This window comes from Choloepus didactylus, chromosome 7 (genome assembly GCF_015220235.1).
Source record: "Choloepus didactylus isolate mChoDid1 chromosome 7, mChoDid1.pri, whole genome shotgun sequence".
NCBI classification, from domain to species: domain Eukaryota; kingdom Metazoa; phylum Chordata; class Mammalia; order Pilosa; family Megalonychidae; genus Choloepus; species Choloepus didactylus.
The window spans coordinates 21,348,546-21,366,773 of record NC_051313.1 but is presented as its reverse complement, the minus strand read 5'-3'; the positions used below and the strand labels follow the sequence as shown (position 1 = coordinate 21,366,773).

Below are 18,228 nucleotides of genomic sequence, written 5' to 3'. Positions count from 1 at the left end.
CCATCTATTGTCAAGTTTGGTACTCATTTTCTCATTTATTCTTTTAGTATCCTTGTATAAATTCTACGGCAATTTTTATGTTTTTGCTTTTTAAAATATTCATCATTGAATTAGTTGGATTTTCTGGAACAACTATTTGCACTATGGCCTCCTTTACACATGAAACTCTCTCCTTACTGCTACTACAATAGCAGGCTTTCTCCCGCATATATCTTCATGTATGTATGTGTGTGTGTGTGTGTGTGTGTGTGTGTGTGTGTGTTTACTGTAGCCCCACCTCCTCAGCTCCCTGTCCACAAGTCAGAAAAGCTTCTGCTGTTGACCCTGCTTACCTTAATTCCGATGCCTATTGTTTTCAAACAAAAGTATACAGCCAGTAGTAATATTCAAAATATTTAATAACTGGTACAGAAAGAATTAGGGCAGGGAAAAACAAAGCAGCTGAAAGGTGATTTGAGAGGGCACTCTGAAAAAATAGAGCAGCAGCTACAAACTGATTTATTATGAATTATTGCAGCATTTTAATAACTGGTTTTAGGTTTAGTGTACTTATGTGCTAATGATATCAATGCTGAATACAGTCTTCACAAGGACACTTTTTTACTGAAGCTTTCTGAGGTATTCTGCTGAGGGGGGAACCCTTCTGCAGTCTCTGATCTTATCCTCCAATGTATATGCAGATTATTCTTTTTTTCTATATTAACTGAAAATACAGCTTGTGTGGGTGTTTTGTTTTTTTTTTTTTTTTTCTTGTTTTTTGATGTGTACAAGGAAGAGACTTGGAAATGTGCTAATTTACATTTTCCTATTCATACCAGAAACTTGAATAAATATTTTATTGTTAAATTTCCTGATAGAATGTAAGGCTGCTGGTCATTTTTAAAATTTATTTCTAAGATTGTCCCTGAAAGCATTTTCTATATTATTAATTCCTTTATATTTGTTTAGAGACCTTACTAAATCTTTTTAAATAGTACACATGAGCTGATAGGTATTCTCTAATTTGATGCAGTGTTATGAATGTGCCCATATTATCAAGCTTTTTAATTTTTAGCTTAAATTTTCTACATAAATACTCCTTTAACCTGAGTCACTATCAAATAACAAGACAATATTAAATTATGCATATGATGTGGATTTGTTGCTTTCGTCTTGAAATTGTGTCAATTTTTCTTATATATGCTGAGATTAATTGTTAAGTACATAGAAGTTCCAAATTGTTACATCTTTTTGATGAGAATTTCCATTTATAATTACTTAACAAATACTCCTCTCTGTCTGTAATACTGTCTTTTGCCTTAAAGTCTATTTTGCACCATTATAAAACTAAACCAGTTTCCTCTTAGTTAGAATTTATTTGCCTTGAATGTCTTTCCTACCTTTCTGTTCAATTTTTCTGTTCCACCAAGAATGCAATGTAATGTAACGAGAAAGACAGAAGTCTAGAGCCAGACCTCCTGTGTTTAAATTCCTGCTCTGAAACATAATAGCCGTGGTACCCAAGGGAAGATTCTTAACCTCTCTAAGACTTGGTGCTCTCATTTTAAAAATAGAGATGTTGATATTATATATCTGCATTAATTATATATTTATTACCTTAAATTTTTATTTGCTGAAGGGGCTCAAAGAACTCAATTTATCTTCACAGAGCAGCTTTATTAAGGGCAAGGGATATGATACAGCACCAGCAGAACACAGATACTCAATGAAAGGAGTCTGGAGATCTCAGGGGCAGGCTTCGTTGTTCTCTTAATGTTGGATCACACAGGCTGCACTTTGTCTCCAAGTATCGAACTACTACAATATGTGTGCAAAACACTCTGGCACCAGAAAACCCAGAGTCCGCTTATGATGGGAGACTCTTACAGTTAGCTGCTCATGTAGGCATGTGATAACTATGTGATCAGCCTCACCCATAAAAATCTCCCAAAAAGCCACCAGTAACAGGTGCAAATCACAAATCTACTTAGTATAAAAAAACAATGCTGACAGGCTGGTACAGCTTGCCCGGAAACAACAGACAGTTGGACCCATGATTAAAGAACATCATTTATCTTTAGTTACTATATTATATTCCATGGCATTGGCCAAGGGTGATTACCATGTTCCAGGCAGTTCAGGATAGAAGCATGGGGTAAATTCAGACCAGCTGTGATTATTCCATGCTGTACACTACACCAAAGAGTTTTTGTGAGGTTTGAAAAAGATATTGTAAGTAAAGCAATAATCAAAGTGCTTAATGCTCAATAAATATTAGATATTTTTATCAGGCCTGAAGTGTGATTCTTGTAAATAGATATAATCTAATTTTAAACTTTTTATTCAATCTGAGATAATTTCCCTTTAGAGAGTTTACTCCATTTACGTTTATTGGGATTACTAATAAATCTGGGTTTATTTCTAGCATTGTTGTCCTTTTGATTTGTTACTTTTTATCTTTTCCCACTTTATATTGCTTGCACTATTTGTACATTTTTATTCTATTTTTATACTTAAAAAATTCTTCTAGGGGCCACTTTTTTTTTTAACACATTTGCCTTAGCAATGTCTGTCATTAGTAACTCTAGGATAGAAATAGAAAATTGTGAATTCAAACTCTATTATTCGGTTTTAGTTGGAATTGTAGTTGAAACCAAGTCCCAACCTGCATTGAGATTTATTGTAAAATGAAGGATTTGGGAGGAATATTTATATATAAATTCTCAATTTGGCACAAAAAATTAGAAAGCATTTGGCAGCTGATGTAAAAGTTCTACTTGTTTGAAATCTTTGTTTTCTGTAACTTTATATCATAAAATTAAATTTTTTGACAACTTTGTTAAATAAGAAGAGTAAGACATCTTACTGTGTTGCTTGCTATTGATTATTAGAGATTTGGTTGTAATCTTCCACGGGATGAATCTCTGACTACAAAAGCCTTGCTTTATCTGTTTACTCAAGGATATTGATATACCACAATATTATTTTTATGAGAAATTTCATTTATTATAATATACTTTTTTTTTAGGAAACTGAATTTTCTCACTCATTTTTAACACTCTAGCATTAGTTGTCTATTCTCTCACTAGTTTTCTTCTTTCAACACATCACTATATAAGTCAGGAAGTATTAAAACCTTTATCTTGTTTACTTCTTATGAATCTGTTTGAAAAATAAAAAAAAATAAATAAATAAATCTAATTCTAACACATTCCTCCTAAACTATATAAGAACTTTATATGTTTTGACTTTAATCATTCTTTTTTCCAAACTTGCATACTGTTTTTATCTTATATTTTATTATATACTTTTCCCTGGTACCTTTCTGATATGTTTTAAATGAGTCATTATAATTTTTATGTTAAACAGCTGATGATTTTTAATATTTATTCACACATTTAGGAATTGTGGTGCTTACTATGTCTTCTTGAATCCAACTATTTTTTCCTTCTGAGTTCAATTTTCTTTACTCTGAGACACATTTCTCAGAAATTTTTATTAGAATCCCTGAATGGAAAAGTTATTCTTGTTTGTTTGAAAGTAACTTTCAAACATGTTGCCATCACATGTGAATGATATCTGGGCATATAATTTTAGATTTTTAATTATTTAACTCTGTTTTCTGAAGCTAAAACTTCATTGTTGTCTGATTTTTCCCCTTGGGAAGTATAGTAATGTTCCATGGGCAATGGGTTTTCTTTAGGGGCTTTTAAGATTTTCTTTTAATCTTTGGAGATACTGCAGTTCATTCCAATACAGACATGTGTATAGTTATTCATATATGTCTTACTTGGAACCCATTGAGGGGTTTTTGTTTTGTGTTTTCAAATATAAAGTATTTATATCTTTCATCACTTCTGAGAATGTCTCTTCATATATTGACTTTATCACACTATTTAGCAAATAGTGGATCTCCTCACTCTATCCTCTAACTTTTTAAATCTATCTTACCTCTTTTTTAATCTTTTTCTGTCTATGTACTGCATTCTGAGTAATTCCTCAGATCCCTATTCCAGTTCGAGATTCTCCCTTTAGCTGCACCTAATCTGCCTTTGGTCTTTTTATAAAAATAACTGCATTATTTTTCCTAGGGTCTCTATTTGGTTCTTGTAAAAAGTGCCTATTCTTTCTTCATAAAGTTTTGGTTTTCTGATTTATTTTTTGATTGATTTGACCAATTTAAGCATAAATTTAGACATACTTACCTTATAATCCCTAAACCATAGTTTTGAATTCTGAATTTCTGGGCATCTAATTCTGCTATTTGATATATCTTTTCATAGTAAATTTTGTCCTTTGTGGTTAGTAACTTTATTGTGAGCTCATTTTTAATGGAATTTACTTTCTCTTTGGTAACGTTTACGTCCAGGGGTGTGAATGTGCCCTCCTACTTACTTCTGCCAGATGACCCAGGAGTATCACTGGTTCCAGATAATCTATTTCATTAATTAACAATTAATTTTTTGGTAGCTAGGAACATTTCCGAAACTTAAAAGTAAAGAAAATTAGTATTACAAATCAATGCAAGCTTCTTTTTCTCCCAGAGTCTAGGCTGGAAAAAAGCAAGATCTTGTCTTCTCCCTATGCAAAAGGTGTGTTTTTAGCCTGCATTTTCACTGAGGTATGCCTTCCATTTTGTTCACAGAGTTTTCATTTTTCTTTATCACTTTATCCAATGAGTTTTCTTTCAAAACATTGTGCACATAAGAGCATTTTATTATAATTCTGCCTGAGAGAAATGTTAAGATTCCTTTATTTTTATTGTATTTTTATTGTCCTCCTATCTCCTCTATTGATTAAATTCTGGGTCTACCTTGGCATAATCAAAACCTCACTGAGGTCCTCTATTAGCTCTTTTAGCTTTGAAATCACAGATTTTTTTTCTGAATTAGTTCCAATTGTATAATCAGATAAAGTCAATTTTTAAATAATTTATGTGTAAGCCCTTAGAGTGATTGATTGACTGTCATGCACATAAGTAGATATTTAATAATTCTGTGTGGTTAAGACTATCCTTATGGTATGAAGGATATTGATGTGACATTCTGTATACTTTCTAATGAGAAATACTCATTTAGCCAGAGAAGCTTTCTCGGGACGACTGATAAACATTGGCAAATGCTGATAGAAGTAAAGTGAAAAATGGAATGTTTTTATTTTAAATAGATAGGTTAAACTAATGCTTAAGAGAAATTTTTAATTCTCCTTGCTCTATGGCTTTATTTGCTTATGAATGATCTAACTTAAACAATAGGTTTTAGTTTCAGTCTCTTTTGAGTGTCTAAACAGGAAGGCCCATGTCTAATTCTCTAGTGAAAATATTCTTACTGCTATGTGAACAATTGACTTTTCTATATATTCTGGAAATCATAATTAGGGCATCCAAGCATCAGAAAAGGGTTAGTCTCACCCTAGCTACTCCCACTGGGCCTTTGGAAAGTAGGCAAACTATGCACAGGTACGTTCTGATAATATTCAGCCTAGGGCCAAATCATAGGCTTCTACTCTCTTACTGTTCCCATATATGGGTGAAATATCAATCCTGATGTTTACCTGAGCCACAAACATGACACCAATCTGAACACTAACTGGTCTGACAAGAACAAAAGTTTTAGCTGAACTTATAAAATGTAGCTTCCCAATGACAGGCTTTCCAAAACACAAAAATGACAAGATGGGAAAAATCAAGTTTATTCATGCTCAAAATTCTAAATTGATTTCCTTGATAGTGTTGGTCAAATACCAAAATAAACTATGAATTCACTTCCTATTCATATAATTTATTGTGTTTTACTTATTCATTATTGAATAAGTAGAATATTGCTGGTTATGTCATCTGACCAGAACTTGTAAGATATGTATAATTCATATAAAATGAGAACTAATTATTATTTAAATAAGGATTGGTGTACAAATCCTCAAACACATACAGCTCAAGGGTGATGGAATGGTCAGATATAACTGATTATAAATTGAGTCATTGTCATTAAACATTAAGGAACCATAATTCATACAGTGATAATTTGGTTATCTTTGACACAACTCTGTTTTGTTCTATAAATGCTAGCACATCCTGTAGCCTAGTTGGCAAAATTTTTATCTAGAGTGGTATCCTCATACCTAAATTTTCTATAATATCTCCTTGACTACACATGTAAGTGCAGACACACACACACACACACACACACCTAACTTTTGGGTACCTCTACTCAATTTCCTAATGTATAATATAAATCTCCATCTAGTCAATTACCACTTCAATACATAACTCCTGGTTAGGTGTTTATAGCCCCACCCTATTCTATGCTGTATCTTTGTGGTTGTTATGTCTATCTCAGTGCCTGGCTCACAGTTGATAGTCAAAAACTGTTTAAAGAATGAGGTGATCTGTCCCTTCTACCATATTTTTTTTTTCTTTTTTAGAATAATTGCCCATCTCACCATTAGCAACTTGCCACTTTGAAGCATAAAGAATGCCCAGTTTGACTACTGAAAACAATATTAAAATTTTTAAAATATAGTACAATTTTTTTGTCCTCCTTTACCTTGTTAATATCAGCAAACACTCTGGAGTTGATAGTACTGACCACCACCTAGTGGTTAGGATGGGAACTATCTGATTTGATACATGTTACCTGGCACTTTTAAGGGACTTGGGAAGTCCAAACAAGTACACTTAGAAACAGAGGTTATTAATGACAGCAGAAGCATCAAGTAAATGCTAGAAGAATCCAACCCAGGCTCTGGATAGCCATGTCCCTGCTGCTGTTGTAAACCTGACACTCTTGTCCTTTGGGATGCTTAATCCTCTACTGGAGTGTTCCACATATCAGAGAGGGCCCCAATATCAGACTTCCTAAATCCTAATCTCAAATTTCCCACTTATCATCTGAATAATATGCAATTTTTTAACTTCCCTATGGCATATGTGACTCAAATATAAAATTTGGATAATAGTAATATACAGACTCTTATAATAGTAATATCCACATTGTGGTTCCTGTGAAGAATAAATATGATACCTCATGTAAAGAAATGAGCACAACTCTGGCCCATAATAAGATCAATAACTGAGTTTTGTTTCTATATTGAGTTATTCTGTCTTCGTAGTTGGGCTTGAAATGAGCCTTGATTATACTACTCACTCATGCACTTTTGCCCCAGTTCAGTACCTGGTTTCCATCTTCTTCCTTTGCTTGCACTGATATCTGCTTCTGGCCTACCCTTGCCCTGTCCCTTTTGTAAGACCAATGCTTGAGTTGTCACTCGCCATTTATTCCCAACAACCTCACTCTTTCACCTAAAAAAAGATCTGTGTCTGCAGTGTAGTTCTACATTTTGATCCTCTTACCCCTTTTCATATGTCTCCCATCTCATGCTCAAGTTTCTTCAGAAAAATTAGCATCTCTTTCTCATACTCTTTTCTTCTGTTTCTATAGCCATAGCTGATAACACAGGTGTGGGTCTGTGGGATACTACCTGTATCAAGGAAAGATAAATGTTAAAAAGTTTTTATATAAAATTAGGCCTGCATTCAACGAATGTGTTAGTCTTTAAAGAGCCTGAAAATACCCATGAATTTGCTTCAGAGCCTGCACAAATTTGCCATTTTCTAACTCCCCATCTAATTCAAGTACAGTTTTCTTCAAGACCCAGTCTTATAGAGAGATATTTTAAGCACTTCTCATGTAATTTCATTATGAAAATCTGAAAACATTTTCTTTAAAAGTTTATCTTCAGGCATATGTTTTATCTCCTAAGGTGGACATTTGTAGCAATCCTGGAAACCTAACCACCAATTAAAATATTGTTATTATAAGATAGCATGGGTCCAATGAACTTACAGTACACAACTTATTTCTAAGTTAGGAATTGAATATAAGAAGAATGAACATGGCATCTGAGCTGAATTCTTCAAGCCTACTTCTGCCTGGCATGTCCTCTTGTTATCTAAGTTATTGAGTAATTTGATCTTAGTCCCCCTCCCTCTACAGTGAAACAGCTATGCTTTGAAATTTAGAATCATCAGAACAGCACAATCATACTTTCCACTCAGATTCCAGTGAACATATTCTAAATATATTACTTAGCGATGACAGTCTTTTGTTCATCATGGTGTTCACAATGTATTGAGCTTGAAACATCACTCATGGTGATGTTATATTTCTCAGTAACAAGTCAGACTATGGAAGTTCCCTGTTCATGTAAGTTCTTCTCACATATTTGGATGAAGGTGAAATCACTCTCTTACTGATTACTACAGCTGTATAAATGCAAGGTCTCATTCCATTGGCTTCATTCTCAAACTGGGGTCTTCTACAAATCACTGACCAAAATCTAAAAGGTGGAAGAATAGAAGTCAATCTAATTTCCTTCTAATTGTGTTCAGATGTGGCTTGCTTGCCTTCCCTTGGTCCTGTCAGAAGACACTGGCAAGCAGCTCCAGAGCCAGGCTCAGGAAAATCAGCCAGTCGACTGCCCAGAATTATAACAGATTAGACCCGAAATATTTACAGTGTGGTCTTCTTGGCTCGTGACTCTTGCTTTTGAAAATAATTTGGACTTTGGGAATATAGCTTTATTTTGTGCTTCTATATAAATAATTGAAATCATAAAAGGCAAAATATCCTCAATACAGGAGCTGGAATCCTTGTACTATGTAAAAGGGTATTAGAAATGAACATTTTCAAAAAGTTTTTGTAGGTTGGATTTTTTCTAAAGTGTCAGAATTTTGTACTCAAGTCCTCACACTGCAAAGATGAAAGAAGGACACTGAGAAAGTCTTTAATGACACTTCTGATAATATCTATGGCCATGAGTCTCTTCTGAGCTATTTGCACTAGCTCCTTCAGGTTCTACCGTGTCCTATTAGTTCACTGCCTTCAATTTGAGGATTTTTTTATTGCTATTCTTTCCTAAAATTATAAAAGGAAATATGGTAAAATTACCTGGAGTGCCCTATTATTTTCAGGAAAACAATCTCTTTCACTTAAGTCTGCTTTAGAAATATTCATTTATGTTACATATGCATGGACAACGCATTTTTTCTAAACTCTACAAGTTTACTAATTAGACGGAGCTTCACTCTCAAGGAGGAAAATAACACAAACACATGATGGAACCAGAAAACAATTATAAATCAACATACATGTAAGAACAAAATAATATGGCAAAGTAATCTGAACAGAGGGTTCATTTTCAGCAACCATAGAAGGACAGCTAAGTGTTATACAGGTCAGTCTTGGACCACATAAGAATTTAAGCACCCTGAGAAAGGGAATGTTATGCATTGTAAGTCAGTGCAATACAAGACTGCATGTAACACTCATGAAAAGAATGAAAGAGGAAATTAAGATCAAAATTTCATTAATTAATATGGAATCTCCCCAAAACAAGCTCTTAAACAAAGAAAATTGCCATAGATCTCAGAGTAATCGGAGATGATTGCATAATAAATAAAGAGAGAAAATACTTCATTACTTGGAATGCTGTAGGATGTGCAGCACAATATGATATATAAAGAAATAATGTTATTTTAATCTGTTGAATGTCCTGAAAGGTTTATGGAGATGGTGGTTCTTTGCTTAGATTAAAAATCTAACACTACAAAAAATTTAGACAAGAATATTTAAGACTGAATATTAAATATTAAAAGACACTCAACTGAATGTAAGAACATTGTAAAAGGCAATGAATGAGGCTTTGAACCAATAATGGCATTATCAATCAAACAATAGAATCCCCACTTAGGAAAGCACAGCTACTATCACTTTCAAGAGAGTAGCAACATTAATTGACCAATCTAAGCAAAAAATTTCTTCTCAATAGCAAAGGACAAGATATCTAGTGGTAGAAAAATAAATTGGAATGCAAAGAGAGTTTTCCAGTATGTTAGCAAAAGGGAGATATATAAAAATCCAGAGATATTCTCATTAGAGCCCAGGGAAAGGCAACATATTATAGGAAAATTCACTAGTTCTGGCTCTGACTCATCTGCTTAGGGTGCCACTATTTAAGATACTGACTTTCCAAATCCTACAAAAATTGTGGTACCCATATCCCTTTTAGTAGAAAGCTTTTTTGAGGGTTCTGGATTTAATTCCTGTCACTGATAGTTAATTTCATGTGTTAATTGGCTAGGTTATTGTGTCCAGTAGTTTGGCCAAGCAAGCACTGGCCTAGTTGTTACTGAGAGGGTATATCATAGACGTATTTAAATCATCAGTCAATTGATAGCCTTTAAGGCTGATTGTGTCTACAATCAACAATGGAGATTGCTTTCATAAATGAGAGGAGTCTACTGATCCAATCAGTTAAGGGAGAACTGAGGATTTCAGCAGTCAGAAAGAAGAGCTTCTATCTCTACTTCAGCCAGCCAGCTTCTCCTGGGGAATTCAACATCACCTTCATCAGAGCTCCCAACTTCTGACCTGCCCTACAGAATTTGGACCTGCCGATCCCCATGGTCACATCAGCCAATTCCTATAATAAATCTCTTAATATTTACAGATATATATCTATCTCCTGTCAGTTCTCTTTCTCTGGAGAACACTGACTAATACAACACCCACTACCCAATCAATACCTCAGAAGAATGGTTACTTCATCTATGCTCTACTGTGAGTCTGAATCTGTCTCGGTCATAGCACCACCACACAATATTACATATTAATAACTAACAAATAACACGTAATAAATTGGGAGCTCTTTGAGGTCAATGTGCTAAGGAAGTAAAAACTGTACTAACAAAGAAAAGATGGTGTTTTAAGGTGTTCTTCAACTAATACTAGTAATTCAGTTATAGTTTACTATTATATTCCTTCATAGCATCTTATACTTTTCCTACTTATCCCTTAACACATTTGGTATCAATTACCAATGCAAATATTTGTTTGATGTGTGCCTTCCTCACATTTTAGTACACATAAGAGCAGTAACCCTGTCTCATCAACTGTTGTGAATCTCTAGTTTCTAAGACAACTTAATAGAAGGTCAATAAATAATTGCTGAGTGAACAAATGAATGAAGGAATTAATGAACAGAAGAGTTCATATAATTCTTTTTTAACTGCCTGCTGGGACTCTTTTATTAACTCGGGTACACACACACACATGCTTACATACATATAGCCTGGGTCAGCTACATAATTTGTGGTGCCCAGTACAGAATGGAAATACAGAATCCCTTGTTTAAAAATCTGGAAAAAAGTTCTATTAAAGTTACTAAAATATAAGCTTTTTCCTTTCTTCCACGGTCTCTTTCTTGAATTTTCTTGATGTCATCTATTTGCTAATTAATGCAATCCTAAGCAAATAAAAATTAAAAATTAAAATTTTTAGCACGAAATTTGCCATTCATTTTACATTGTGCAATGTCAGTTTCAAATGCATATATAGGAAGAGCATTTAACTGGTATGCAAAATCATCAAACTCACACAATTCATATTTTGTAAAATGTACATGCATATATATTTTGTTAATGCTACAAGAGTGGAAGCTGCATACAACTAATTCAACTGTTTTTATTTCACTTCTTAACATGCACACATTCTACCAATCCTCTCTACTTTCAGATTACTTGATGAGTAAGGAAAAGAAACTATGGGTTGTCTTATCTTTCCCTTTTCATCTATAACAGCAGCTTCCATAACACACTCACCTCATACTCACTTTGAGTCTTGCTGGACTCCCACACATTGTGTGTCCAATGGAATTCTGTACTCATGGGGTATCACAAAGGCTATATGCAAACATGGTGGCAAAGAACAGAGATACATATATTACTTATATCAATCTTCTCTTCTCATGCACATGCCCTATTATTCCATCAAACTTCACTTAAAAAAGACAAGTTCTAAGATAGAATGATTAAGAATTTCAAGACGGAGACAGCCATGCATTAGATGAATTACAGGGCCCTTTTGTGTGCAAAGCCTTGTGCAACTGCACAGGTTGCACAGACATGAACTTGGCCCTGAGTGGGTACCCACTCCCTGCTGCCTTTCAGACAATAATTCAATCCACCTAAATAAACCAAGTAGTCAAGCACAATTGTCTCATAAATGTCACTAACAACAAAGAGCAGGTGACTTATATTTTGTATTAAGTTGAAAGTTAAAGACAGATTGTTGATTACTTCAGTTTGTGTCCAAAAATAATGTTATCTTTCAGGTTGTGGGGGAAAAAAATGCTGAAAAATGATTGCCAAGAGACTTGCAAATTTTATATTTATTTAGATGCTATTTGTGATATCATGATCAGCCAAAAGACTGTTACAAATAAATTCATATCTGAAATAAAGCAAGATTTTCCAGCTACATTTCAATCCATTAGTGGATCTTGAAATCAAATTAGGTTTTAACCAGTACATTTTAAAATAATGAAATAGACTATATCAGAACAGAAAAGATCAGAGTGCTTCACATATAGCAAACATATAATTTCACAAAACTTTTGTTTCTGTTTATAAATGCATATGCATATACTGATATATGTATGCAGGTACTGGGTTACAATATAACATGTATCTCTTACCGTGTGTCATGATGAAAAGGAAATGTCATAAAATCTCTGTCCTTGGATGAAGACTCTGACTTTTAAACTCAGGAACCATCTTCCACAGTATAACACAGGTTAACTTCAGAAAAGGAAGACAATTTTCACATAAATCATACTGAAATATTATTTTTTTCTACAAAAAATGTTGCCTCTCTATGCTTAGATTCTCATGCATGACTATACTCTCCAGAACTTGTAGATAATGTACCCAGTGATTCTAATATTAGCAACAACCACAACATCCACCACTGAGAAGCAAAGAAAAGAAAAGTGTGTTTACTCATTTCTAATTTATAATTTAATCCTCACAGCAATCTCCAAGCTGACTAGTATCAGTCCTTGTTTAGAGGTGAGGAAACTGAAACCCAGAACATTTAAGTAATTTGTCCAAAGTCACATATCTTATTAGTGGCAAAACGGAACTTGGAAGCTATGCTGTCTGTGTCAAAGTCCAGAATTTTAAGTCTCCTGAGGTGTTATAATCTTATAAAAAATGCTGAAAAGATTAAAATTAAAATGGGAAATAACATAACTGATGCACAAAAATCAAGGTTTGATTGTGTTACAGTCTAGTGAAATATAATTTAATTTTGGACTCCATTTTCCCACTGAACCATACCATAACTAATAGGCAATATTCTTCTGTGAATCAGATCCTCAGCATTTGCATTTTCTTGTGGTTACATTATAAGAAATAATGTGCAATGTTTTGATTTCTTTGTACCCACAATCTAAGCCATTCAAAACAACAAAATTCCACAAAGGAGGAGGAAAAAATAAATCTTAGAGAATTTTGGAAAGAGCAGTATCAACTTTTTATAGCTATCATAAGAAAATCATCTACATTCGTATCAAATATCAGGTTTCCAGCACAGGAAAAGAAAACTGCAGTACCTGCCATTTTAAATTACTCCCTGTCATGTCTTTATTCTTCCTCCTCCCCAGGGATGTTAATGTCTTGAAGAAATATGTGTGTGCTCTGAAAATGTTTCCTGAAGTCAGTGGATTCCATATGTTCCTAAGGAAACAAATTATTCCCTCCGTGGGTCATTCCTGGCGACATTTAGATCTTCTAATCAGTACAGTTAGGCCCGTGCACTTTGTATTTTCAGAGTTCTCTTATGAGGCTTTGATAGCACTCATGAAATATTTTCTTTGAATCAGACCTTTCTTGAACCTTAAAGAACCCACAGCACACGCATATATACACACTCTCACACACATATACCTTCAGACACAAATGCACACACACAAAGACACATAAATGTACATCCTTTATAGTTTAACTGTATTGGACATTGCTAAAAGACAAAAATTAGAAATGTGCAGGAGAATACACTAAATAGCCTTAGTTTATAGACAGAGTTGACCAAATGGGTGGGCAAAAGTAATGAATGGTGAGGATTTGTTTTAATTTGACTGGTGTTTGTTTTGTTTTCCTACATAAATAAATTTCTCCTAAATGCCCTTTAATGATTCTTCTATTTTCTTACTCTGAAATTGGAGCTTCTCTAGATTATTTCATTGCTGTTCTTTGTTATTTTTAAAAAATTCAGTAAGATCCTGAGCTTCAGATGCCATCAAGGCTATAAAATGTCAAATATATATCAATTTCATTTATTGTCCAAATATTTGTTGATCACTTATATGTCCCAGGAAGTTATGATATTTAGTGATATGTCATATCACTAAATAGTCACAACCATCTTGAAACTTAAAGCCGAGTATTGGAACCATTAACTAAACATGTATATATACCAATATTATTATTATTATCATTATTATGTTGCAATAATGCCAAGTAGAAAAAAATAGGATACATAGGAAGAGAATAAGGTAGTAGGAGTCCTGAAGTCCCTGAGAAAAGTGCTATTCTGTTGAAATGTAAAGAATGAAAAAGATCCAGTCTAGTAAGGATCTGGAAGTAAATTGTTCTAGTCATCAGAGGTTCTGGCACGAACCATTTCATGCCCCCATCTCTGAGTTCTGATCATACTCCAACAACTACTTACTAGACAATCCTTCTAAGTAGTCCATGGTTTCCTCAATTTTAAGATGCATAAAACTGAACTCTTCAATTTCCTGCACAAGCTCAGTTGCCCTGCTTTTCCTCAATGCTACTTCTGTCTTGGTTAATGACTCCACCACTCACTCAAATTAAACACCTCCAAAGAATCTTGGCAAGAATCTTCCTTCTCGCTCACATCTTACATCACTCTCACCAACTCCTATAAATTCTACTCCATGTAGAAGGTGCTTAATAAGTGTTGGCAAATGGGTGAATGACTCAATTAATAAACAAATCAGTGGAAATGTCTTTGGGCTTCTGACTACAGATGAGAGAAGTTTCTATATGTCACTGCCTAATAGTACAGGATTCTTCCTTATTGAGAATATGAAGTTTGCCATTCAAAAGAACATGTTACTTTTTAGTAAACACATCACAGTATTGAAGATCTGGGGGGGGGGGGGGGCGAGAAACTAGCTCTTATCTTGCCATCCAATCTCACTAAGTCTGAAATCAAGTCTTGATAAAAGGATTTGGTAAGGCCCACATTTCTATTTTAGGAAGTTTTGTACCTAGGGAAAAGCATCAAAAAAGGAAAAAATAATGTTCATCTTCTCCTCATCTTGTACATCTATACATGGAATACTCACTGATTTATACTCCAACCCAGGCTTCGTCCCTGAACTACTTGTCTGCAGACTCGTATATCCAACTTCCTACTGAGCATTTCCACTTAGATGTATGATTAACTGGATCATAAATGCCCAAAATGAAGTCCTGATATCCCTACCACTACCAAACTCTGTTACTCTGACAGTTTTTTCCCATCTCTGTTAGTAATTCCACCATTCCTGTTACTCGGAACCACAAAAAAAAAAAAAAACCCAATGGATTCATTCTTTTCCTTATATCCCATATACAATCCTTCAGAAAGTCTTGTTGGCTCTTCCTCCTAAATATACCCAGAATCCAACTAACCATCATCAACTCCACCTTACCCTAAACAAACGTCATCTCTTTCTTGCGTTATTGCAAAAACATCCTCAGTGGTTTTTCTGCTTCTACACTTGCCCCAACAGTCTTTCTCAATGAAGCAGCCAGTGACACTTTTTTTTTTTTTTTTTTTTTGCTCAAAACCCTCCAATAGCTCCATCTCACCTGGAGCACTAGGCCCTATGTGACCTGCTCCCTATCTCTGCCCCATCGTAACAGCTGACCTCCTCTCTTACTACTGTCCTCTCACTCCCTCTGCTCGTAATAAGCCAGTCTTTTCATTATTCACTGAGGGCTCTAGGTGAGCGCTACCCTAGGGCTTTAGTACTTACAGTTCCTAGAGCCTAGGAAATGATCCTGGCTTCCACCACTTCCCAGTCCCATGGCTAACCCCTCATCTCTTGTTAACTATCCTCTTTCTAAACTTTCTACTTAAAATGATAAACCCCCTCCCCTGCCTCAGTCTGCCTATCCTCCCTAAGATGCCATATATATATATATATATACATATATATATATATATATATATCCATAGCACTTTCACCACCTAAAATGCTATATAATTAATTTCTGTTTATTTACTGTTCAGCTCCCCTAACTAAAATGTAAATTCCATACAGGCATTTTTTTCATTTTCTTCATTGCTTTTTCCCCTGGTGCATGACATATACTAACAACATAAAAAATATAAATTAAAAAAAAATGAATGAATGAGCAAACTATGGATATTTATATTTTTGGAATTGGACTGGAATGAAGTTGGAAGATTGGCTCAATGGTTGCAAATTAAAAAGAAACCCATCCTGATTTGTGAATACCCACACTGGACAAAGGTGGCAAAGGAGACTTTAACATGGTAAGCCTCCTCAGAGCTTTGGAGGACAGTTGAAGAAGGGCTGCATTTGCTGGGCAAGTCAAGAAAGTGCAACTTTGGGAAGACATGTAAGAAGCTCCTAGAGCCCTTTATCCCTCATCCCCTCCACAGGGAAGTTTGGAACCAGTCTGCCTTTCATTTGTGGGTTCTGGCCTTTTTCCAGCTGGGAAAGAGAGACTTGAGAAATCCTCTCTGGTGTGCCCTACTCCCAGAACTTGCCATCCAGGCAAAAGCAACTAGAAACAACAAAAGCAGTATAAGAAACTATTGAATTAGATGGCATTGGGCAAAGACTTCCAAGCTTTAAATCCTGCAGTGGAATACCAAGGAGGGATGAGATAGGCTTCCAGGGAAGTAGAGGGGGAATTTAAACTCCTGTAAACAGGGTAACTCCTATGTCTACTAGCAAGAACAGGTATAAGAAGAGGCACAGGACCAGAAAAGAAAGGGAGGACCCCACACTTTGCATTCACCTTGGGCTGAACTTCCTAATAGAAGGACTGAACTCTGAGAGCACCAGTCAAGTTACAATTTACAAAGATAATGAAAGATGTTTTTGGCTTAGATTTGCTTGGTTTTGTTAGCTCCTGACACTCAAGAAAATCTCTGTCATAGCACCACCTGATTATAAACTCAAGAAACAGACACCTCAGGGAATAAATTCCAAACTTGACATTTTAAAATATTAAACTGTAAAGAGTGCAACAAAAGATTAAAAGACAAAGAAACAGGAAATAATGGTCCATCCAAAAGAACAGGCTAAAAATGCAGAAAATGTCAATGAAGAATACCAGACTGCAGACATACTAGACAAACAATTTAATAAAATGATCTTCAATATGCTCAAGGGGATGAAGAAAAATAGAATTAAGAACAAAAGGATATCAGGAAAACAATGGATATAGAAAATATGAGGCCCTCAATAAAGAGATAGAAATTCTTAAAAGACACCAAACAGAACTACTGGAGTTGAAGACCACAAGAACTGAAATGAAAAGTTTCCAGGAAGATTTCAACAATAGATTGGAGTTCTCAGAAGAAGGAATCAGTGAACTTGAGGACAAGACAATTGAAATGAGTCATGCTGAGGAGAATAAAGAGAAAAGAATTATAAAAAATGAAAATACCCTAAGAGACCTCTGGGACACATCAAGCACATGAATATACACATTATGGGAGTCTCAGAAGATGAAAGGAAAAAAGAGGCAGAAGAAATGTTCAAAGGAATAATGACAGAAAAATTCCCAAACATAGCAAAGGACAATAATACGCACATCTGAAAAGCCCAGAGAACACCAAACAGGACAAGCTTGAAGAAAAATACACCCCATTACACTGATCAAACTGTTGAATGCAAAGGACAAGGAGAGAGTTCTGAAAGCTGCAAGAGAAAGCAACATGTTACGTACAACAGAGTCCTGATTAAAATAAGTACTGATTTCTCAGCAGAAACCATGGAGGCAAGAAAGCAGTAGGCTAAAACACTTAACGTGCTGAAAGAAAATAATTGCCAACCAAAAATTTATATCTGCTGAGACTTTCTTTCAAAAATGAGGTAGAGATTAAGACATTTCCAGATAAATAAAAGCAGAGGGGATTCATCTCCACTAGAACTTCCCTATAAGCCATGCTAAAGGGAGCTCTTCAGAATGAAAGGAAAGGACACTAGACAGTGGTTGAAAGTGACATAATAAAAAACCCCAGTAAAAGTAGCCATTTGGGTAATTATAAATGTCAGTACTACTGTATTTTTTGTATATAACTCCATGTCTTACACCTTACAGGTACTAAAAGGCAAATGCATTAAAAGTAATGA

General features: G+C 34.7%; 1 long non-coding RNA gene across 1 annotated transcript in view; it reads right to left on the bottom strand.

The window, feature by feature from the left end:
- Positions 1 to 7,344: 7,344 nt before the first annotated feature.
- Positions 7,345 to 18,228, bottom strand: part of LOC119539317 — a 35,978-nt gene continuing 25,094 nt past the window's right edge. Inside the window, exons 2-4 of the long non-coding RNA XR_005217842.1 lie at positions 12,514 to 12,616; positions 11,639 to 11,719; positions 7,345 to 7,458 (exon numbers count right to left, since the gene is read on the bottom strand). This is a non-coding gene — a long non-coding RNA (uncharacterized LOC119539317). The remainder of the gene's footprint in view (positions 7,459 to 11,638; positions 11,720 to 12,513; positions 12,617 to 18,228) is intronic.